At 36.2% G+C, this 26,105-nt stretch overlaps 6 non-coding genes across 6 annotated transcripts; 4 read left to right on the top strand and 2 right to left on the bottom strand.

Annotated features, from left to right (window-relative positions):
- The first annotated feature begins 3,708 nt into the window (after positions 1-3,708).
- On the top strand, positions 3,709-3,796 carry Trnay-gua (transfer RNA tyrosine (anticodon GUA)). Its single transcript is given in 2 exon segments — positions 3,709-3,745; positions 3,761-3,796. It is a non-coding gene; the product is annotated as a tRNA-Tyr (tRNA).
- A 1,004-nt stretch (positions 3,797-4,800) lies between these two features.
- Positions 4,801-4,887, bottom strand: Trnay-gua (transfer RNA tyrosine (anticodon GUA)). Its single transcript is given in 2 exon segments — positions 4,801-4,836; positions 4,851-4,887. It is a non-coding gene; the product is annotated as a tRNA-Tyr (tRNA).
- Positions 4,888-9,299: 4,412 nt separating this feature from the next.
- On the top strand, positions 9,300-9,387 carry Trnay-gua (transfer RNA tyrosine (anticodon GUA)). Its single transcript is given in 2 exon segments — positions 9,300-9,336; positions 9,352-9,387. It is a non-coding gene; the product is annotated as a tRNA-Tyr (tRNA).
- A 1,001-nt stretch (positions 9,388-10,388) lies between these two features.
- Trnay-gua (transfer RNA tyrosine (anticodon GUA)) lies at positions 10,389-10,475 on the bottom strand. The gene is given in 2 exon segments: positions 10,389-10,424; positions 10,439-10,475. It is a non-coding gene; the product is annotated as a tRNA-Tyr (tRNA).
- Positions 10,476-14,807: 4,332 nt separating this feature from the next.
- Trnay-gua (transfer RNA tyrosine (anticodon GUA)) lies at positions 14,808-14,895 on the top strand. Its single transcript is given in 2 exon segments — positions 14,808-14,844; positions 14,860-14,895. It is a non-coding gene; the product is annotated as a tRNA-Tyr (tRNA).
- A 10,344-nt stretch (positions 14,896-25,239) lies between these two features.
- On the top strand, positions 25,240-25,327 carry Trnay-gua (transfer RNA tyrosine (anticodon GUA)). Its single transcript is given in 2 exon segments — positions 25,240-25,276; positions 25,292-25,327. It is a non-coding gene; the product is annotated as a tRNA-Tyr (tRNA).
- The last annotated feature ends 778 nt before the right edge of the window (positions 25,328-26,105 follow it).

Consider the following 26,105-nt stretch of genomic DNA (forward strand, 5'->3'; position numbering starts at 1 on the left):
TATAATCATTTATTTTTATATTTTATTTACTAAAGTCACCGTTCACAACGATATTAGTTCTACAAAAGGTATTCAAAAGAACATATTTTGCGTGGATATGTATGGCAAGAGGCCCTTATAAATGGTCAGTACCATATGGGTATGTATAGCAAAAGGCCCTTATAGATTCGATCTGTAGTTGCCAGGTGTCTGTACGTTTGATTAGTGCAGTTTTAACATTAATATTTTTGTTGTGAACCTGAATGTGGTCTATGAAAGAGTTAATACTTGTTAAGGTTTTCGAAAAGATGTTTGCTGATATGTTTTTTTTATTTATTAATAATTTGTGTAACGAATTAGAAAAGATATGGGTTAATAGGTATATGTGTCACTCTTTCCATTTATCTTATACATTGCTAAAACTTTTGCAAATTTCAACGACTCTGAATATTTACAGGAATTGATACTACAGTTAATGACTTCCTTCAGTCACTTAGAGATTGAGAATGTTAAAATGTCAAAACTTTTAAGGTGAATTATATCTAGGCCGGCCGATTTGCTGATTATCGTATATTTTAGTGATTTTATAAAGACTAAATATGAATATAATTAGTGAGATAATAAAACTAGCACGATCGTGTACGCGTTCATTCACGACAGCAGTAAATTTATTCATGTTAGGCTGTGTATAGGCCAAAATTACACTTGTAAAATTTTTGGCTAATAGTGTAGATCATCTAAAGTGTTTCCTAAAGACAATACATCTTCACGTAGAATACAAAATAAACAAAGAAAGTAAATACAGAGAAAAAGAAAGTCAGAGCTACACGAGATTAACTCTTATTTAATCTGCATCTTCCCAGCTCTGGTTGCATTGGGGGCTAAGATGGGATGATGTCGTTGAAAGTTGGTAATCAGGTTCATAGTGACACCCGAGTATTTTACCTTGCTTTTCCGACATAGAGCATGATTTTGAATTAATGGTTCACTTTTCTTGGAGAATTTCAGTACGAAAATGTTGCCCGACGAGTTATTTTGCCTTTTTATTCAGTACCGTCTGATGCCAAACTTCAGAAGTTCTGGCGCTTTATAAAATCGATCATTTCCATTTAGGAATTATGAAATTCTTGGCGTCATGCAAGATTTATTTACCCTCGAAATTAAAGAGCTTGACAACTTGCAAAAATCTACGCTCCACCGAAACTGAAGACTGGACAATACATGTACCCCAGTAAACATCGGCAATTCTACGTCTTTCACAAAAAACACGTTAGAACACTATTATGAAAAAGTGTACTTAGTTCAAATTACAATCAAGACATTTATTAGACTGACCATAGGAAGTCATGAAAACAAAGCAAGGTAAAGGGGCCAAGTGTTTGGAACTATTTTATTATTAGCTTAACATACATACATGGCCGCCTATCTGGTCGGCGAAGACATATTATGGAAAACAGGATAGTAAAACGGCTACGAATAGAGGAGCTTATTTCGCGGCGATAGTGCTGAGTGCCTCTCGTGCAAGACTTCTGGTTTCATGGTCATCATTTTGGGATACGCAATAGGCTGGATATAACGTGTAATTGAAAAATGTTTTTCAGCGAATGTATCAGTCAGAAATCTTACTCGAGATTTTATAACAACAGACAATGGAAGGATAAATACATTTAAACGAAACAAAACGAAGGAAGAGGACGTAATATATTTTGTAAACTATTTATCATAGAACCGCAAAAACCGCTTCATTGGTAATTTACCGTTCACACAGTACCGGATGATCCATTAAGCACGCTACGCCCGTGCTTAGGCCACCAGCCCAATAAGGGTATCCTAAAAATGTCGGATGAATTTTTGATGATAAAATTGATTGAATTATATTTGACCATTTCAATCTGCATGTACGAGTATTGTGATTTGAAATGATGGCATCACTGGTATTGTCCCTCTTTTATTGCTTTTATTATTGTTTCTTTGAGTTTCACATTTTGTGGGGCTGGGGAGCATGACAACATTTTCAGTGCTTGCGGATTTGGAAGGCCTCAATCCGGCACTGCGTATACGTACTAGAAACTTCGTACCATAGTTTACTGAAATACGAGTAAAACAATCCAGGGTTACAGTAATAAATTGGCGTCCATCCGATTCTCTTTGTCAACTATTCATTGCTAAAATAATCCGGCTTCAAAACTTGCATTCAACACTGACTATCATTATAAGTGCTAGAGGATTCCAAACAGCTTCGGGCATATATACAGACAAGACAGTGACAGGTACAGCGTCAAGAGATTTATACGCTTTGAAATTTTATATGTATTGTCATTTTAATGTAGTGACACATGTATATAGGCTACTTGCCATAGATATACACATTTGTAGTGACCCATTTATATGGCCCCATGCCTTAAATGTCCACACTGTACTTACCCATTTATATGGCTCCTTGACTTACATACCCACGTCGGAGTGACCCATTTATACGGTCCCTTAGCCATATATACCCACATCGTACTGACTCATTTATTCGATCCTTTAGACATGCATACCCACAATGTACTGTTCTATTTTTATCGTCCTTTTGCCATACATTCATGATTGTACCGACGAATTTTCACGCTCCCTTGCCTTACATACCCACGTTATAAAGAGCAGTTTTTATCTTGTTTTTTGTTGTTGTTGGCCATGACCATCCACACCTTCCTTGTCTATGTTTACGGGATACCTGCCAAAGATACCGAAATTGCCCTGACCGTTTATAAGGGCGTCATGCTGTTCATATCCATCCTGTACTGGCCATTTATATAAGGACCTCTTGCCATATACACCCATGCTGTACTGACCATTTATAAGGGCCTCTTGCCATACATACCCATACTGTTTTGACCATTTATAAGTGCCTCTTGCCATAAACACCATGCTGTACTGACCATTTATAAGGGCCTCTTGCCATACATACCCATACTGTTTTGACCATTTATAAGGGCCTCAAGCCATACGTACCCACTCTAGAAAGGTGCTTTTCGAATTCCATGTGTAGAATTAAGATTGTTGTGAACGGAGACTTTCGTACATAATATAGAAATAAGTGATTATAATGAAAAATAACTCGTCGTGGAGACTGTACACTATTATATTTTCGAACTTCATGAGATATATATAAAGTGGTAATAAGCAAAAGTGTATAGTATATGAGATATGCACATTCAGTACCATAGTTAGTATATACTTTCTACATTTATAAAATCAGTTTTAGGTAAAACAATATTTTCCTGCATCGGTATGAAAATGTCCTGCATTGAAAACAAAAATATCCTGCACTCTCAGTTTGCAATTATCACACGTAAATTGAGCCAGGTGGTATATACCTCTATATTGCTTCAGTCATCCATTGTCAGGTCACGTTCTTCATCTTGCACAATCTCCATTTTATACACGAGTATGTGCATCCTTGCCTTTGTTCGCATGTCTATACACGTGAACGCGTTTATGCATATGTAACTTAATTTTGATGAATGTATGTACGTGATTTATGTAAGTGTTCCTATGCGCATGTGTTGTCTTTTCCTCATATGACTATGATGTGCATATGCAGTCGATGATTTGTTTTTCGTCTGTGTCAGCTCTCCATCTAAAAATGTAATGTAAACGTCCATTAATAAATACATCAAGGTGTATTGTCCGAAGGTAGCACATTACCGTTGCCATAAAATTCTCTGCGTATGCGAACAAGATCCCGTGATAGCTCAGTTGGTAGAGCGGAGGACTGTAGAAGAATAAAAAAGCTATCCTTAGGTCACCGGTTCAAATCCGGTTCGCGGGATGATATTTTTAACTGATTATTTGAGCGTATTATGAATTATTGAATATCGACTAAACTATTGATGCTGCTTTCCAACGTTGAGACGTGATTTGGGTCATGTGTCAATCACTGTGCTGCTCGTGCCCATTTACGTCTCGTGCTCCTCCTAAGCAGAGTGATGTGGCGATAACGGTAGCAGCCTTAGCCAGGATCGAAAAGGGCGATCGCAATAGGCCCGCGTACTTGGAGTGGGGGTGGCAGGGAGATAATTGTGGTGTTTGTTCTGTTTATAATTAAATTGGATTATTTTAAATATAAATTTTATTTTGGAGTCAAATTTGTATTACTCGAAGAATATTTCAAACCATTTCTTAGTGATAAATTTACATAGAATTAACTGAAGTTAGTTGGTGATCGGGACCGATCCAGTGGCCTAAGTGGTGAGAGAATCTGCGTCGGATGGGGGAGGTCGAAGGTCCGATTTTCGGCCGCGTCGTACCAATGGTACCACAGCATTCGCCTGGCTTGGCGCTGAGCATTAAGAGGTTAGTGTAAGGACTGGTGTGACTGGGCATTACATTATGCCACAAGTCTGCGGGATGATGCCTTATTGCTAGATACCACTACAAACGGCTACACTGCCGACATCATAACGATATGATTCAAATTGTTAAAGCTAAATGAAACAAAACTGTTGTTGATCGGAGATGGCCCACATTATTTAATAATCACTTCATTCTATAATCTAATTTAATTATAAACAGATCAAACTCCAAAATTCTTTCCCTGCTCACCCCCACCCCAGGTAAGCGGGCCCTGTGCGATCGCATCGTTCGCACCTAGCTAAGGCAGCTACCGTTATCTCCACATCACTCTGCTTAGGAGGAGCACGAAAAGTAAACATGCACGAGCAGCACATTGATGGACACATGACCCAAAACACGTTTTCACGTTGGAAAGCAGCATCAATAGTTAAGTCCATATTCAATAATTCTTAGCGAGCTCAATAATCGTTAAAAATATAATCCCGCGAACCGGATTTGAACCGGTGACCTAAGTATAGCTTTTTATTCTTTTACAGTCCTCCGCTCTACCAACTGAGCTATCACGGGATCTCGTTCGCATAGGCGGACAATTTGAGTGCAATGGTATTGTGTTATCTTTCGACAATACACATTCATGTAGTCATTAATGGACGTGTACATTACATTGTTAGAGGGAGAGCTGACACAGACGAAAAACAAATCATCGACTACACATGCACATTATAGTCATATGAGGAAAGACTACACATGCGCAAACAAAGACACACGAACATAAATCACGTACATACATTCATCAAAATTAAGTTACATATGCATAAACGAATTCAATTGTATAGACATGCGAACAAAGACAAGGGTGCATATACTCGTGTATAAAATGGAGATTGTGCAAGATGAATAACGTGATCTGATAATGGATGACTGGAGCAATATAGAAGTATATACCACTTGGCTCAATTTACGTGTAATAATTGCATAGTGCGAATGCAGGATAGTTGAGTTTTCAATGAAGGAGATTTTCATACCGATGCAGGAAATTATTGTTTTACTAAACAAATTGTATAAATGTAGGAAGTATATACTATCTATGGTACTGAATCTGTATATCTCTTATGCTATACACTTTTGCTCATGACCATTATATATATATATATATATATATATATATATATATATATATATATATATATATATATATATATATATATATATATATCAGAAAGTTTGAAAATATAACAGTTTACAGATTTCTCGACGAGTTATGTTTTATTATAATCATTTATTTCTATATTTTATTTACTAAAGTCACCGTTCACAACGATATTAGTTCTACAAATGGTATTCAAAAGAACATCTTTTGCGTGGATATGTATGGCAAGAGGCCCTTATAAATGGTCAGTACCGTATGGGTATGTATAGCAAAAGGCCCTTATAGATTCGATCGGTAGTTGCCAGTTGTCTGTACGTTTGATTAGTGCAGTTTTAACATTAATATTTTTGTTGTGAACCTGAATGTGGTCTATGAAAGAGTTAATACTTGTTAAGGTTTTCGAAAAGATGTTTGCTGATATGTTTTTTTTATTTATTAATAATTTGTGTAACGAATTAGAAAAGATATGGGTTAATAGGTATATGTGTCACTCTTTCCATTTATCTTATACATTGCTAAAACTTTTGCAAATTTCAACGACTCTGAATATTTACAGGAATTGATACTACAGTTAATGACTTCCTTCAGTCACTTAGAGATTGAGAATGTTAAAATGTCAAAACTTTTGAGGTGAATTATATCTATACCGGCCGATTTGCTGATTATCGTATATTTTAGCGATTTTATAAAGACTAAATATGAATATAATTAGTGAGATAATAAAACTAGCACGATCGTGTACCCGTTCATTCACGACAGCAGTAAATTTATTCATGTTAGGCTGTGTATGGGCCAAAATTACACTAGTAAAATTTTTGGCTAATGAGTGTAGATCATCTAAAGTGTTTCCTAAAGACAATACATCTTCACGTAGAATACAAAATAAACAAAGAAAGTAAAAACAGAGAAAAAGAAAGTCAGAGCTACACGAGATTAACTCTTATTTAATCTACATCTTCCCAGCTCTGGTTGCATTGGGGGCTAAGATGGGATGATGTCGTTGAAAGTTGGTAATCAGGTTCATAGTGATACCCGAGTATTTTACCTTGCTTTTCCGACATAGAGCATGATTTTGAATTAATGGTTCACTTTTCTTGGAGAATTTCAGTACGAAAATGTTGCCCGACGAGTTATTTTGCCTTTTTATTCAGTACCGTCTGATGCCAAACTTCAGAAGTTCTGGCGCTTTATAAAACCGATCATTTCCATTTAGGAATTATGAAATTCTTGGCGTCATGCAAGATTTATTTACACTCGAAATTAAAGAGCTTGACAACTTGCAAAAATCTACGCTCCACCGAAACTGAAGACTGGACAATACATGTACCCTAGTAAACATCGGCAATTCTACGTCTTTCACAAAAAACACGTTAGAACACTATTATGAAAAGTGTACTTAGTTCAAATTACAATCAAGACATTTATTAGACTGACCATAGGAAGTCATGAAAACAAAGCAAGGTAAAGGGGCCAAGTGTTTGGAACTATTTTATTATTAGCTTAACATACATACATGCCCGCGTATCTGGTCGGCGAAGACATATTATGGAAAACAGGAGAGTAAAACGGCTAAGAATAGAGGAGCTTATTTCGCGGCGATAGTGCTGAGTGCCTCTCGTGCAAGACTTCTGGTTTCATGGTCATCATTTTGGGATACGCAATAGGCTGGATATAACGTGTAATTGAAAAATGTTTTTCAGCGAATGTATCAGTCAGAAATCTTACTCGAGATTTTATAACAACAGACAATGGAAGGGTAAATACATTTAAACGAAACAAAACGAAGGCAGAGGACGTAATATATTTTGTAAACTATTTATCGAAGAACCGCAAAAACCGCTTCATTGGTAATTTACCGTTCACACAGTACCGGATGATCCATTAAGCACGCTACGCCCGTGCTTAGGCCACCAGCCCAATAAGGGTATCCTAAAAATGTCGGATGAATTGTTGATGATAAAATTGATTGAATTATATTTGACCATTTCAATCTGCATGTACGAGTATTGTGATTTGAAATGACGGCATCACTGGTATTGTCCCTCTTTTATTGCTTTTAATATTGTTTCTTTGAGTTTCACATTTTGTGGGGCTGGGAAGCATGACAACATTTTCAGTGCTTGCGGATTTGGAAGGCCTCAATCCGGCACTGCGTATACGTACTAGCAAACTTCGTACCATAGTTTACTGAGATACGAGTAAAACAATCCAGCGATACACTAATAAATTGGCGTCCATCCGATTCTCTTTGTCAACTATTCATTGCTAAAATAATCCGGCTTCAAAACTTGCATTCAGCACTGACTATCATTATAAGTGCTAGAGGATTCCAAACAGCTTTGGGCATATATACAGACAAGACAGTGACAGGTACAGCGTCAAGAGATTTATACGCTTTGAAATTTTATATGTATTATGATTTTAATGTAGTGACACATTTATATAGGCTACTTGCCATAGATATACACATTTGTAGTGACCCATTTATATGGCCCCATGCCTTAAATGCCCACACTGTACTTACCCATTTATATGGCTCCTTGACTTACATACCCACGTCGGAGTGACCCATTTATACAGTCCCTTAGCCATTTATACCCACATCGTACTGACTCATTTATACGATCCTTTAGACATGCATACCCACAATGTACTGTTCTATTTATATCGTCCTTTTGCCATACGTTCATGATTGTACCGACCAATTTTCACGCTCCCTTGCCTTACATACCCACGTTATAGAGATCAGTTTATATCTTGTTTTTTGTTGTTGTTGGCCATGACCATCCACACCTTCCTTATCTATGTTAGCGGGATACCTGCCAAAGATACCGAAATTGCCCTGACCGTTTATAAGGTCGTCATGCCGTTCATATCCACACTGTACTGGCCATTTATAAAGGCATCTTGCCATACACACCCATACTTAACTTATCATTTATAAGGGCCTCTTGCCATACATACCCATACTGTTTTGACCATTTATAAGTGCCTCTTGCCATAAGTACCCATACTGTACTGACCATTTACAAGGGCCTCTGCCATACATACCCATACTGTTTTGACCATTTATAAGGGCCTCAAGCCATACGTACCCACTCTAGAAAAGTTCTTTTCGAATTCCATGTGTAGAATTAAGATTGTTGTGAACGGAGACTTTCGTACATAATATAGAAATAAGTGATTATAATGAAAAATAACTCGTCGTGAAGTCTGTACACTATTATATTTTCGAACTTCATGAGATATATATAAAGTGGTAATAAGCAAAAGTGTATAGTATATGAGATATGCACATTCAGTACCATAGTTAGTATATACTTTCTACATTTATAAAATTAGTTTTAGATAAAACAATATTTTCCTGCATCGGTATGAAAATGTCCTGCATTGAAAACACAAATATCCTGCACTCTCAGTTTTCAATTATCACACGTAAATTGAGCCAAGTGGTATATACCTCTATATTGCTTCAGTCATCCATTGTCAGGTCACGTTCTTCATCTTGCACAATCTCCATTTTCTACACGAGTATGTGCATCCTTGCCTTTGTTCGCATGTCTATATACACGTGAACGCGTTTATGCATATGTAACTTAATTTTGATGAATGTATGTACGTGATTTATGTAAGTGTTCCTATGCGCATGTGTTGTCTTTTCCTCATATGACTATGATATGCATATGCAGTCGATGATTTGTTTTTCGTCTGTGTCAGCTCTCCATCTAAAAATGTAATGTAAACGTCCATTAATAAATACATCAAGGTGTATTGTCCGAAGGTAGCACATTACCGTTGCCATAAAATTCTCTGCGTATGCGAACAAGATCGCGTGATAGCTCAGTTGGTAGAGCGGAGGACTGTAGAAGAATAAAAAAGCTATCCTTAGGTCACCGGTTCAAATCCGGTTCGCGGGATGATATTTTTAACTGATTATTTGAGCGTATTATGAATTATTGAATATCGACTAAACTATGCTGCTTTCCAACGTTGAGACGTGATTTGGGTCATGTGTCAATCACTGTGCTGCTCGTGCCCATTTACGTCTCGTGCTCCTCCTAAGCAGAGTGATGTGGCGATAACGGTAGCAGCCTTAGCCAGGTTCGAAAGGGGCGATCGCATTAGGCCCGCGTACTTGGAGTGGGGGTGGCAGGGAGTTAATTTTGGTGTTTGTTCTGTTTATAATTAAATTAGATTATTTAAAATATAAATTTTATTTTGGAGTCAAATTTGTATTATTCGAAGAATATTTCAAACCATTTCTTCAGTGATAAATTTACATAGAATTAACTGAAGTTAGTTGGTGATCGGGACCGATCCAGTGGCCTAAGTGGTGAGAGAATCTGCGTCGGATGGGGGAGGTCGAAGGTCCGATTTTCGGCCGCGTCGTACCAATGGTACCACATCATTCGCCTGGCTTGGCGCTGAGCATTAAGAGCTTAGTGTAAGGACTGGTGTGACTGGGCATTACATTATGCCACAAGTCTGCGGGATGATGCCTTATTGCTAGATACCACTACAAACGGCTACACTGCCGACATCATAACGATATGATTCAAATTGTTAAAGCTAAATGAAACAAAAAAGTTGTTGATCGGAGATGGCCCACATTATATAATGATCACTTAAGTCTATAATCTAATTTAATTATAAACAGATCAAACTCCAAAAATTCTCTCCTTCTCACCCCCACCCCAGGTAAGCGGGCCCTGTGCGATGGCATCGTTCGCACCTAGCTAAGGCAGCTACCGTTATCTCCACATCACTCTGCTTAGGAGGAGCACGAAAAGTAAACATGCACGAGCAGCACATTGATGGACACATGACCCAAAACACGTTTTCACGTTGGAAAGCAGCATCAATAGTTAAGTCCATATTCAATAATTCTTAGCAAGCTCAATAATCGTTAAAAATATAATCCCGCGAACCGGATTTGAACCGGTGACCTAAGGATAGCTTTTTATTCTTCTACAGTCCTCCGCTCTACCAACTGAGCTATCACGGGATCTCGTTCGCATAGGCGGACAATTTGAGTGCAATGGTATTGTGTTATCGTTCGACAATACACATTCATGTAGTCATTAATGGACGTGTACATTACATTGTTAGATGGAGAGCTGACACAGACGAAAAACAAATCATCGACTACACATGCACATTATAGTCATATGAGGAAAGACTACACATGCGCAAACAAAGACACACGAACATAAATCACGTACATACATTCATCAAAATTAAGTTACATATGCATAAACGAATTCAATTGTATAGACATGCGAACAAAGACAAGGGTGCATATACTCGTGTATAAAATGGAGATTGTGCAAGATGAATAACGTGATCTGATAATGGATGACTGGAACAATATAGAAGTATATACCACTTGGCTCAATTTACGTGTAATAATTGCATAGTGCGAGTGCAGGATAGTTGAGTTTTCAATGAAGGAGATTTTCATACCGATGCAGGAAATTATTGTTTTACCTAAACAAATTGTATAAATGTAGGAAGTATATACTATCTATGGTACTGAATCTGTATATCTCTTATGCTATACACTTTTGCTCATGACCATTATATATATATATATATATATATATATATATATATATATATATATATATATATATATATATATATATATATATATATATAATCAGAAAGTTCGAAAAAATAACAGTTTACAGATTTCTCGACGAGTTATGTTTAATTATAATCATTTATTTCTATATTTTATTTACTAACGTCACCGTTTACAACGATATTAGTTCTACACATGGAATTCAAAAGAACCTCTTTTGCGTGGATATGTATGGCAAGAGGCCCTTATAAATGGTCAGTACCGTATGGGTATGTATAGCAAAAGGCCCTTATAGATTCGATCGGTAGTTGCCAGTTGTCTGTACGTTTGATTAGTGCAGTTTTAACATTAATATTTTTGTTGTGAACCTGAATGTGGTGTATGAAAGAGTTAATACTTGTTAAGGTTTTCGAAAAGATGTTTGCTGATATGTTTTTTTTTATTTATTAATAATTTGTGTAACATATTAGAAAAAGATATGGGTTAATAGGTATATATGTCACTCTTTCCATTTATCTTATACATTGCTAAAACTTTTGCAAATTTCAACGACTCTGAATATTTACAGGAATTGATACTACAGTTAATTACTTCTTTCAGTCACTTAGAGATTGAGAATGTGAAAATGTCAAAACTTTTGAGGTGAATTATATCTATACCGGCCGATTTGCTGATTATCGTATATTTTAGCGATTTTATAAAGACTAAATATGAATATAATTAGTGAGATAATAAAACTAGCACGATCGTGTACCCGTTCATTCACGACAGCAGTAAATTTATTCATGTTAGGCTGTGTATGGGCCAAAATTACACTAGTAAAATTTTTGGCTAATGAGTGTAGATCATCTAAAGTGTTTCCTAAAGACAATACATCTTCACGTAGAATACAAAATAAACAAAGAAAGTAAATACAGAGAAAAAGAAAGTCAGAGCTACACGAGATTAACTCTTATTTAATCTGCATCTTCCCAGCTCTGGTTGCATTGGGGGCTAAGATGGGATGATGTCGTTGAAAGTTGGTAATCAGGTTCATAGTGACACCCGAGTATTTTACCTTGCTTTTCCGACATAGAGCATGATTTTGAATTAATGGTTCACTTTTCTTGGAGAATTTCAGTACGAAAATGTTGCCCGACGAGTTATTTTGCCTTTTTATTCAGTACCGTCTGATGCCAAACTTCAGAAGTTCTGGCGCTTTATAAAATCGATCATTTCCATTTAGGAATTATGAAATTCTTGGCGTCATGCAAGATTTATTTACACTCGAAATTAAAGAGCTTGACAACTTGCAAAAAACTACGCTCCACCGAAACTGAAGACTGGACAATACATGTACCCCAGTAAACATCGGCAATTCTACGTCTTTCACAAAAAACACGTTAGAACACTATTATGAAAAAGTGTACTTAGTTCAAATTACAATCAAGACATTTATTAGACTGACCATAGGAAGTCATGAAAACAAAGCAAGGTAAAGGGGCCAAGTGTTTGGAACTATTTTATTATTAGCTTAACATACATACATGGCCGCCTATCTGGTCGGCGAAGACATATTATGGAAAACAGGATAGTAAAACGGCTAAGAATAGAGGAGCTTATTTCGCGGCGATAGTGCTGAGTGCCTCTCGTGCAAGACTTCTGGTTTCATGGTCATCATTTTGGGATACGCAATAGGCTGGATATAACGTGTAATTGAAAAATGTTTTTCAGCGAATGTATCAGTCAGAAATCTTACTCGAGATTTTATAACAACAGACAATGGAAGGATAAATACATTTAAACGAAACAAAACGAAGGAAGAGGACGTAATATATTTTGTAAACTATTTATCATAGAACCGCAAAAACCGCTTCATTGGTAATTTACCGTTCACACAGTACCGGATGATCCATTAAGCACGCTACGCCCGTGCTTAGGCCACCAGCCCAATAAGGGTATCCTAAAAAGTCGGAAGAATTGTTGATGATAAAATTGATTGAATTATATTTGACCATTTCAATCTGCATGTACGAGTATTGTGATTTAAAATGACGGCATCACTGGTATTGTCCCTCTTTTATTGCTTTTAATATTGTTTCTTTGAGTTTCACATTTTGTGGGGCTGGGGAGCATGACAACATTTTCAGTGCTTGCGGATTTGGAAGGCCTCAATCCGGCACTGCGTATACGTACTAGAAACTTCGTACCATAGTTTACTGAAATACGAGTAAAACAATCCAGGGTTACAGTAATAAATTGGCGTCCATCCGATTCTCTTTGTCAACTATTCATTGCTAAAATAATCCGGCTTCAAAACTTGCATTCAACACTGACTATCATTATAAGTGCTAGAGGATTCCAAACAGCTTCGGGCATATATACAGACAAGACAGTGACAGGTACAGCGTCAAGAGATTTATACGCTTTGAAATTTTATATGTATTGTCATTTTAATGTAGTGACACATTTATATAGGCTACTTGCCATAGATATACACATTTGTAGTGACCCATTTATATGGCCCCATGCCTTAAATGCCCACACTGTACTTACCCATTTATATGGCTCCTTGACTTACATACCCACGTCGGAGTGACCCATTTATACAGTCCCTTAGCCATATATACCCACATCGTACTGACTCATTTATACGATCCTTTAGACATGCATGCCCACAATGTACTGTTCTATTTTTATCGTCCTTTTGCCATACATTCATGATTGTACCGACCAATTTTCACGCTCCCTTGCCTTACATACCCACGTTATAAAGACCAGTTTATATGTTGTTTTTTGTTGTTGTTGGCCATGACCATCCACACCTTCCTTATCTATGTTTGCGGGATACCTGCCAAAGATACCGAAATTGCCCTGACCGTTTATAAGGACGTCATGCTGTTCATATCCATCCTGTACTGGCCATTTATATAAGGACCTCTTGCCATACACACCCATGCTGTATTGACCATTTATAAGGGCCTCTTGCCATATATACCCATACTGTTTTGACCATTTATAAGGGCCTCAAGCCATACGTACCCACTCTAGAAAGGTGCTTTTCGAATTCCATGTGTAGAATTAAGATTGTTGTGAACGGAGACTTTCGTACATAATATAGAAATAAGTGATTATAATGAAAAATAACTCGTCGTGAAGTCTGTACACTATTATATTTTCGAACTTCATGAGATATGTATAAAGTGGTAATAAGCAAAAGTGTATAGTATATGAGATATGCACATTCAGTACCATAGTTAGTATATACTTTCTACATTTATCAAATTAGTTTTAGGTAAAACAATATTTTCCTGCATCGGTATGAAAATGTCCTGCATTGAAAACACAAATATCCTGCACTCTCAGTTTGCAATTATCACACGTAAATTGAGCCAAGTGGTATATACCTCTATATTGCTTCAGTCATCCATTGTCAGGTCACGTTCTTCATCTTGCACAATCTCCATTTTCTACACGAGTATGTGCATCCTTGCCTTTGTTCGCATATCTATACACGTGAACGCGTTTATGCATATGTAACTTAATTTTGATGAATGTATGTACGTGATTTATGTAAGTGTTCCTATGCGCATGTGTTGTCTTTTCCTCATATGACTATGATGTGCATATGCAGTCGATGATTTGTTTTTCGTCTGTGTCAGCTCTCCATCTAAAAATGTAATGTAAACGTCCATTAATAAATACATCAAGGTGTATTGCCCGAAGGTAGCACATTACCGTTGCCATAAAATTCTCTGCGTATGCTAACAAGATCCCGTGATAGCTCAGTTGGTAGAGCGGAGGACTGTAGAAGAACAAAAAAGCTATCCTTAGGTCACCGGTTCAAATCCGGTTCGCGGGATGACATTTTTAACTGATTATTTGAGCGTATTATGAATTATTGAATATCGACTAAACTATTGATGCTGCTTTCCAACGTCGAGACGTGATTTGGGTCATGTGTCAATCACTGTGCTGCTCGTGCCCATTTACGTCTCGTGCTCCTCCTAAGCAGAGTGATGTGGCGATAACGGTAGCAGCCTTAGCCAGGTTCGAAAGGGGCGATCGCAATAGGCCCGCGTACTTGGAGTGGGCGTGGCAGGGAGTTTATTTTGGTGTTTGTTCTGTTTATAATTAAATTAGATTATTTAAAATATAAATTTTATTTTGGAGTCAAATTTGTATTATTCGAAGAATATTTCAAACCATTTCTTCAGTGATAAATTTACATAGAATAAACTGAAGTTAGTTGGTGATCGGGACCGATCCAGTGGCCTAAGTGGTGAGAGAATCTGCGTCGGATGGGGGAGGTCGAAGGTCCGATTTTCGGCCGCGTCGTACCAATGGTACCACAGCATTCGCCTGGCTTGGCGCTGAGCATTAAGAGCTTAGTGTAAGGACTGGTGTGACTGGGCATTACATTATGCCACAAGTCTGCGGGATGATGCCTTATTGCTAGATACCACTACAAACGGCTACACTGCCGACATCATAACGATATGATTCAAATTGTTAAAGCTAAATGAAACAAAAAAGTTGTTGATTGGAGATGGCCTACATTATTTAATGATCACTTAAGTCTATAATCTAATTTAAATATAAACAGATCAAACTCCAAAATTCTTTCCTTCTCACTCCCACCCCAGGTAAGCGGGCCCTGTGCGATCGCATCGTTCGCACCTAGCTAAGGCAGCTACCGTTATCTCCACATCACTCTTCTTAGGAGGAGCACGAAAAGTATACATGCACGAGCAGCACATTGATGGACACATGACCCAAAACACGTTTTCACGTTGGAAAGCAGCATCAATAGTTAAGTCCATATTCAATAATTCTTAGCAAGCTCAGTAATCGTTAAAAATATAATCCCGCGAACCGGATTTGAACCGGTGACCTAAGGATAGCTTTTTATTCTTCTAGAGTCCTCCGCTCTTTTTTTTTTTTTTCTTTCTTTATTTAAAAAACGTTTTGTACAGTATATAAGTTAAAAGTATACAGTCAGTATTTACATAGGAGTTTGTGATTCTATATTACAAAATAATGTTTCTACAATAGTATTTTGTAATGCTATTTTACAAAACAATGATTCTACAAAAGTATTTTGTTAAGCTATATTACAGAACAATGATTCTAAAATTATATTTTGTAATGCTATAGTACAAAACAATGATTCTACAATGTAATAAACAGTTTATCCTCTTCCATTCTCATTAAAGGATTATCTTTAACAAAATATTTCGTTATCAAATTCTGATTTTTGTCTTTGTAATGTTGATACGCATATAATATATATTTTCTAGTCAAATATTGGAACAATCTTTCGATGTCTATTTGTTTCCCTAATAACGACATAATGTTTCTTCTTTTGTAAATGCACAATCGAGCAATGCTCAGAATGTAGTTCAAAAAATAACTATTTACTGATTTTGTTTCTTTGTTATATCCTATCATGAGCATTTGTTCAAAAGAAGTGCTATTGAGAACACCAACTCTACAGTCTTTAAAAAGAATCTCAACTATATATACAATATAATTCTTAAAAGAGCTTTATTCAGGACATTTCAAAAACATGTGAAATAAATCCTCTGTTTCCAACTGGCACACTGGACATAAGTCATTATCAATTTTGCCATAGTATTTTAGTCTCTCTTTTGTAAATATTCGATTGTGCATTATTCTGTAATCCAAATCTATACAATCTGGGGTCTTGAAAGGTAGATGTATCAATTTCCAGTATTTATGCTTTTCCAAACTAAATATCTTACTCCAAAAGGAAACAGAAGCTGGTTCTTTAAAAATCAACGTACATAAAAGCTTGTAAAATAGTTGTGTTGTACATAAACAGAGGTCATATAATTTTGTATCAACTCTGAGAAACATATTATTTCTCCCATTGGTTACAGTGGGTTTTGACTCTGTTGCAACAATATTTCTCCAGCCTAATGGTATACTTTCTATTATGCAATTATAATCTTTTTTTATCTTATCTGTTTTGATCTCAGAATTTGATTTGTATATCATTTCTTGAATAGCTCTATAAGGTAGTATTCCAGGTACAAATTCATATGTAATATCCTGAACACGAACAATTCCTGCTTCTATAAATTCTGCGAAAAACAACGTTTTACCAGCACATGTAATATTAGGATTTAAAAAGAGAGGTTGTTCAAAAACATTCCTCACATCAATATTTGTATCGATATTATTTCTAAGTTTTTCCCATGCATGAAACATTTCTCTGTAAAATATAGGTAGGGTATTCAATTGTTGCTTATTTAAAGACATGAGAAACAACTCTTTGGTCAACCTCATGTTCAGGACAGTAGATAAAAAGTGATCAAAGGTATTTTTCCACATAGCATGGCAATTCACATCAAAGTATCTTTTTAAAAATTTTAGTCTGAATGCATACATTTTCATCTTTATATCAGTTAACTGTAGTCCGCCATTTCGCTTATCACCAATTATTGTATAATAGTGAACCAAATGGGACTTTCCTGACCAGATAAATCTGAGAAATAATTGCTTCAATTCATCAGCAATCATATCAGGAAGAGGCTGAACTGACACTATGTACAATACTCTAGAAACTAATAAGTTATTAACAACTGTTACTTTTCCTTGTATTGTCAAATATCTCTGTGACCACAGTTGCAATAAGTTTTTAATTTTAGACAATCTATCATTCCAGTTCAGTTGCTCACATAATTTTGCACATTTTCCAACATAAGCTCCCAAAATTAAGATGACTTGATCACACATTTGAATTTGTAATTGTTTGCAATAATCATCAGTAAGTTTACCAGATCCAATACACAGAAGTTCTGTCTTTTCCTTGTTCACCTTTGCACCAGATCCTTTACAATACAAGTCAAGTACATTAAAAGATTGATTAATGGATTGTGTGTCCGCTAATGTCAAGGTTGTATTATCTGCATGTTGAAAAACTTTACTTGCATTACTAGACAGTGGGAGTGGAATACCTTTGATAGTGGGATTTGCTTTGATAGCGAGTCCTAAGGGTTCTGCTGCTAATACATATAACATTGCTGATATAGGACAACCTTGTCTGACTGAATTTTTAATTAAAAAGGGTTTCGTTAGATGACCATTGCATTTAACACTACTTTTAATTTCATTATAAAATATCTTTATCCACTGAATAAAATTGTCACCAAAACCGAACTTTCGTAAAACAGAAATCAAATATGAGTGGCAAACTCTGTCAAACGCTTTTTCTTGATCAATTTTTAAGATATATCCCTCAAGATTGTCTCTCTCAACCATATCTATAATATCTCTTACAGTGACTATAGTATCAGCAATATCTCTCCCAACTATACAACATGTCTGAGTTTGAGAAATAATTTTGGGTAATACCATTTTTAAACGTGTAGACAAAATCCTTGCCAAAATTTTATAATCTACATTAAGTAAACTGATAGGACGCCAATTTTGCAATCTTCTATTATCCCCCTTATTTTTATAAATAAGTGATATAACCCCAAATCTCATTGATCTCGACATAATGTTGTCATTCTTAACACTCTGAAAGATGTGCAACAGAATATCATATATACAATCATAAAATTTACAATACCACTCTACTGTCAATCCGTCCGGGCCGGGGCTTTTATTTTTAGCCATCCCTTTTATAGCTGTATGTATTTCATCAACTGTTATTATGGCATCACACATATCTTTATCCTCATCAGATACAGAACAATTTACAAAATTTAAAAGTGAATCAGTACAATTATCATCAACAGTTACCGAAGAATATAAATGACTATAAAACTGATGTATTTCATCTAAGATTCCGGTTGTATTTGAAATAATTACACCATCATCATCAATCAGTTCATTGATTACATTTTTGTTGTGTCGATATTTCTCAAGATTTAGAAAGTATTTAGTATTTCTATCGCTTTCAATTGCCCATTTCGCCTTAGATCTCAATATAGCACCCCGACAAAAATCGGTTTCATAGTCACTTAGCTGATGTTTTAGTTCTTCATATTTGTTAATGTCATATGATTCTTTATTTGCGACTTTTTCTGAAAATGATTTTAATTTATTTTGCAATGTAAAGTATTCTTGTAATCTTTCCTTATTTCTTCTTGTACAGTATACTTGGGAAAATTTTTTAATTTTGTATTTTACATTATCCCACCAAATGAGTGGTTCACTAAAATACATTTCGTCAGTTTTTCCCTCGGTAAGAATTGATTTCACTCTTTGTACATATTTTTCCTCAAAAAGAACATTGTTATTTAGTATCCATAATCCGGGCCCTGTTTCCACTTTGCAGGTATTTAGTTTAAGGTATACAAAAGAATGATCACTAAAAGATGTATCTGCATAATAAATATTTTGCACATTGGAATGCAATTTTGAGGAAATCAAAAAATAATCTATTCTACTCTGCTTCATTTCGCCTAGTACAACTTGTTTTCTGGAGAAACTACGAGTACTAGGATTTCGTGATCTCCATAAATCGGTAATATTCCTATCATGAATAATTTTATAAAGTTCACGCACTGCTACATCATCAATATGTAAGGCTTTGTTATGTCGATCAATACCTGCTAAAGTTGTATTAAAATCACCAGCCAGGATAGTGCTATCACTAGTACTGTTATGTAAATATGTATTTAGCTTCATGAAAAAGTTAAACCTTTCCTTCACAACATTTGGAGCATAAATATTGATTAAATCAATCACTTTATCATCAATAGCTATTTTAAGATGTAAAATCCTACCCTTTTCAATCATTTCTTGTGTCACCTGATTTCTCAATTCTCTCACTACTAAAACAGCAACACCTGCCCTCCTATTGTCTGCATTACTATAAAATATGTCACCATTCCAAATCTCATTTTCTCTAATACTTTCAGCAAACTCATCATCCCAAAAGGTTTCTTGCAATAATAAAATATGGCCTCTTTTCTCTTTAAATATTTCTAAAACAGACTTTAGTTTATTCAAATTACGCAAGCCATTTACATTTAGAGATACAATATTTAAAGCCATGATTATGATGAGTGTATTGAAAGTATTAAAAAATGTTGAGTGTTTGATCATTTCTTAATAGGTGTTCGTCGCATGCTGTTCATTTTCAGGTTAGGTACTGGATTAAACCTTCTCCTTCTCCTTTGTACTACCTTGAAATTTTCGATATTAGTACCGTTTTCTTGACATGTACGTGATTCGTTTGATCTTTCAACAACGTCTGCAGCCATCTTCCTGTCATCATCTGAATCTGTCCCCGATCCATCTCCAATTGTATGATTGTTGTTTACTTCCTCCTCAGATTCTATTTCTACATTGGTCATATCAACTCCACTTCTTTCTTTTTCTTCCCCACTTTCTCCACTCTCGTTATCTTGTTTTGCATTCTCAATTTCTTCTTTATCATCTTCGTCACTCGGTAACTCCAGTATGTCTTCCCTCGTATCATCATCAACTTGCGAATGAATCCCTGCAATGGCCTCTCTGTAACACACACATGTTTGCGTCTCTTTGTGGCATTTGTCGCATATCCTGCATGTACACATTAGAGGAAAACTTCCACAACTGTCACATCTTTGCCTTGTGCAATTTTTTGCTACATGACCTTGCTCCCCACACTTGTAGCATACAAAATCAGGGCAGTCTTTTATAACATGTCCCGGATCTAGACATCTAGAACATACCTTAACTTGGTTATCGTGTAATACTCTAAAGTATTGCTGACCATTGACAGTCTGAAATTTCAGACTGTAAGGCAAGGATTTTACCTGCTGTGGAAATTTACATTTGACATAACGAGTCCCATCAGCCACACTAGTCCCAGGATAATATCTGCGTTGAATGGGAGAAAGAAGTTCTACTCCGTATTCACCGAGCTTCATACTTATATCATCATCGGTGATGTATGCTGGTAAATGAAGAATTGACACAATAATAGTGTCTGAATATAAGAGAGTACAATCAAAGTGTTCACTTCCAATATCAATTCCACACAAGGTATTATATGCTACTTCCTTGCTCGGTAGTGTGACCTCATACAAATTTGCACCTTTGGGCACAACTGCATATACCGACATATCTCCGGTTAATTCTTCTACACTTCTAACAATATCACTTGCCTTTATTTTCTTCACATCCTTTACATCAATCACCACGGTACATTCTTTCCCAAAACGACGAGAAGCTCCTGTCTGTCTATCGATGTTACTCGACGTGCCATTCTTATTGTTAGCTATTCCACTGGTGTCATTAGAATTTGAGTCCGCTCCCTGTGCTGCACGTGCAGCACGACCAGGCTTTGAATTCATTGTCACAGAAAATAGTATTTTGTGTGGTGGATAAAGTTATCCACACACACAAAATATATCTAACTTCTATATGAATGCGATCACACGAATCTAATAAACGTACCTGTAACAACTTAAAACAGAAAAAATGTCTATTAAAGGAATAAAACTTGAAAATTCACGGAGCGATCATCAAACGTGTTTTCCATCTCTATATATATATATATATCAGAAAGTTCGAAAATATAACAGTTTACAGATTATTCGACGAGTTATGTTTAATTATAATCATTTATTTCTATATTTTATTTACTAACGTCACCGTTCACAACGATATTAGTTCTACACATGGAATTCAAAAGAACCTCTTTTGCGTGGATATGTATGGCAAGAGGCCCTTATAAATGGTCAGTACCGTATGGGTATGTATAGCAAAAGGCCCTTATAGATTCGATCGGTAGTTGCCAGTTGTCTGTACGTTTGATTAGTGCAGTTTTAACATTAATATTTTTGTTGTGAACCTGAATGTGGTCTATGAAAGAGTTAATACTTGTTAAGGTTTTCGAAAAGATGTTTGCTGATATGTTTTTTATTTATTTATTAATAATTTGTGTAACTAATTAGAAAAGATATGGGTTAATAGGTATATGTGTCACTCTTTCCATTTATCTTATACATTGCTAAAACTTTTGCAAATTTCAACGACTCTGAATATTTACAGGAATTGATACTACAGTTAATTACTTCTTTCAGTTACTTAGAGATTGAGAATGTGAAAATGTCAAAACTTTTGAGGTGAATTATATCTATACCGGCCGATTTGCTGATTATCGTATATTTTAGCGATTTTATAAAGACTAAATATGAATATAATTAGTGAGATAATAAAACTAGCACGATCGTGTACGCGTTCATTCACGACAGCAGTAAATTTATTCATGTTAGGCTGTGTATAGGCCAAAATTACACTTGTAAAATTTTTGGCTAATGAGTGTAGATCATCTAAAGTGTTTCCTAAAGACAATACATCTTCACGTAGAATACAAAATAAACAAAGAAAGTAAAAACAGAGAAAAAGAAAGTCAGAGCTACACGAGATAAACTCTTATTTAATCTACATCTTCCCAGCTCTGGTTGCATTGGGGGCTAAGATGGGATGATGTCGTTGAAAGTTGGTAATCAGGTTCATAGTGATACCCGAGTATTTTACCTTGCTTTTCCGACATAGAGCATGATTTTGAATTAATGGTTCACTTTTCTTGGATAATTTCAGTACGAAAATGTTGCCCGACGAGTTATTTTGCCTTTTTATTCAGTACCGTCTGATGCCAAACTTCAGAAGTTCTGGCGCTTTATAAAACCGATCATTTCCATTTAGGAATTATGAAATTCTTGGCGTCATGCAAGATTTATTTACCCTCGAAATTAAAGAGCTTGACAACTTGCAAAAAACTACGCTCCACCGAAACTGAAGACTGGACAATACATGTACCCCAGTAAACATCGGCAATTCTACGTCTTGCACAAAAAACACGTTAGAACACTATTATGAAAAAGTGTACTTAGTTCAAATTACAATCAAGACATTTATTAGACTGACCATAGGAAGTCATGAAAACAAAGCAAGGTAAAGGGGCCAAGTGTTTGGAACTATTTTATTATTAGCTTAACATACATACATGCCCGCGTATCTGGTCGGCGAAGACATATTATGGAAAACAGGATAGTAAAACGGCTAAGAATAGAGGAGCTTATTTCGCGGCGATAGTGCTGAGTGCCTCTCGTGCAAGACTTCTGGTTTCATGGTCATCATTTTGGGATACGCAATAGGCTGGATATAACGTGTAATTGAAAAATGTTTTTCAGCGAATGTATCAGTCAGAAATCTTATTCGAGATTTTATAACAACAGACAATGGAAGGGTAAATACATTTAAACGAAACAAAACGAAGGCAGAGGACGTAATATATTTTGTAAACTATTTATCGAAGAACCGCAAAAACCGCTTCATTGGTAATTTACCGTTCACACAGTACCGGATGATCCATTAAGCACGCTACGCCCGTGCTTAGGCCACCAGCCCAATAAGGGTATCCTAAAACTGTCGGATGAATTGTTGGTGATAAAATTGATTGAATTATATTTGACCATTTCAATCTGCATGTACGAGTATTGTGATTTGAAATGATGGCATCACTGGTATTGTCCCTCTTTTATTGCTTTTATTATTGTTTCTTTGAGTTTCACATTTTGTGGGGCTGGGGAGCATGACAACATTTTCAGTGCTTGCGGATTTGGAAGGCCTCAATCCGGCACTGCGTATACGTACTAGAAACTTCGTACCATAGTTTACTGAAATACGAGTAAAACAATCCAGGGTTACACTAATAAATTGGCGTCCATCCGATTCTCTTTGTCAACTATTCATTGCTAAAATAATCCGGTTTCAAAACTTGCATTCAACACTGACTATCATTATAAGTGCTAGAGGATTCCAAACAGCTTTGGGCATATATACAGACAAGACAGTGACAGGTACAGCGTCAAGAGATTTATACGCTTTGAAATTTTATATGTATTGTCATTTTAATGTAGTGACACATTTATATAGGCTACTTGCCATAGATATACACATTTGTAGTGACCCATTTATATGGCCCCATGCCTTAAATGCCCACACTGTACTTACCCATTTATATGGCCCCTTGACTTACATACCCACGTCGGAGTGACCCATTTATACAGTCCCTTAGCCATATATACCCACATCGTACTGACTCATTTATACGATCCTTTAGACATGCATACCCACAATGCACTGTTCTATTTTTATCGTCCTTTTGCCATACATTCATGATTGTACCGACCAATTTTCACGCTCCCTTGCCTTACATACCCACGTTATAAAGACCAGTTTATATCTTGTTTTTTGTTGTTGTTGGCCATGACCATCCACACCTTCCTTATCTATGTTTGCGGGATACCTGCCAAAGATACCGAAATTGCCCTGACCGTTTATAAGGGCGTCATGCCGTTCATATCCATCCTGTACTGGCCATTTATATAAGGACCTCTTGCCATACACACCCATGCTCTACTGACCATTTATAAGGGGCTCTTGCCATACATACCCATACTGTTTTGACCATTTATAATTGCCTCAAGCCATACGTACCCACTCTAGAAAGGTGCTTTTCGAATTCCATGTGTAGAATTAAGATTGTTGTGAACGGAGACTTTCGTACATAATATAGAAATAAGTGATTATAATGAAAAATAACTCGTCGTGAAGTCTGTACACTATTATATTTTCGAACTTCATGAGATATATATAAAGTGGTAATAAGCAAAAGTGTATAGTATATGAGATATGCACATTCAGTACCATAGTTAGTATATACTTTCTACATTTATAAAATCAGTTTTAGGTAAAACAATATTTTCCTGCATCGGTATGAAAATGTCCTGCATTGAAAACACAAATATCCTGCACTCTCAGTTTGCAAATTATCACACGTAAATTGAGCCAAGTGGTATATACCTCTATATTGCTTCAGTCATCCATTGTCAGGTCACGTTCTTCATCTTGCACAATCTCCATTTTCTACACGAGTATGTGCATCCTTGCCTTTATTCGCATGTCTATACACGTGAACGCGTTTATGCATATGTAACTTAATTTTGATGAATGTATGTACGTGATTTATGTAAGTGTTCCTATGCGCATGTGTTGTCTTTTCCTCATATGACTATGATGTGCATATGCAGTCGATGATTTGTTTCTCGTCTGTGTCAGCTCTCCATCTAAAAATGTAATGTAAAGGTCCATTAATAAATACATCAAGGTGTATTGTCCGAAGGTAGCACATTACCGTTGCCATAAAATTCTCTGCGTATGCGAACAAGATCGCGTGATAGCTCAGTTGGTAGAGCGGAGGACTGTAGAAGAATAAAAAAGCTATCCTTAGGTCACCGGTTCAAATCCGGTTCGCGGGATGATATTTTTAACTGATTATTTGAGCGTATTATGAATTATTGAATATCGACTAAACTATTGATGCTGCTTTCCAACGTTGAGACGTGATTTGGGTCATGTGTCAATCAATGTGCTGCTCGTGCCCATTTACGTCTCGTGCTCCTCCTAAGCAGAGTGATGTGGCGATAACGGTAGCAGCCTTAGCCAGGTTCGAAAGGGGCGATCGCAATAGGCCCGCGTACTTGGAGTGGGCGTGGCAGGGAGTTAATTTTGGTGTTTGTTCTGTTTATAATTAAATTAGATTATTTAAAATATAAATTTTATTTTGGAGTCAAATTTTTATTATTCGAAGAATATTTCAAACCATTTCTTCAGTGATAAATTTACATAGAATTAACTGAAGTTAGTTGGTGATCGGGACCGATCCAGTGGCCTAAGTGGTGAGAGAATCTGCGTCGGATGGGGGAGGTCGAAGGTCCGATTTTCGGCCGCGTCGTACCAATGGTACCACAGCATTCGCCTGGCTTGGCGCTGAGCATTAAGAGCTTAGTGTAAGGACTGGTGTGACTGGGCATTACATTATGCCACAAGTCTGCGGGATGATGCCTTATTGCTAGATACCACTACAAACGGCTACACTGCCGACATCATAACGATATGATTCAAATTGTTAAAGCTAAATGAAACAAAAAAGTTGTTGATTGGAGATGGCCTACATTATTTAATGATCACTTAAGTCTATAATCTAATTTAATTATAAACAGATCAAACTCCAAAATTCTTTCCTTCTCACTCCCA

Source organism: Sinohyriopsis cumingii, chromosome 5, assembly GCF_028554795.1.
Source record: "Sinohyriopsis cumingii isolate HCF-2022 chromosome 5, ASM2855479v2, whole genome shotgun sequence".
Lineage (NCBI taxonomy): Eukaryota > Metazoa > Mollusca > Bivalvia > Unionida > Unionidae > Sinohyriopsis > Sinohyriopsis cumingii.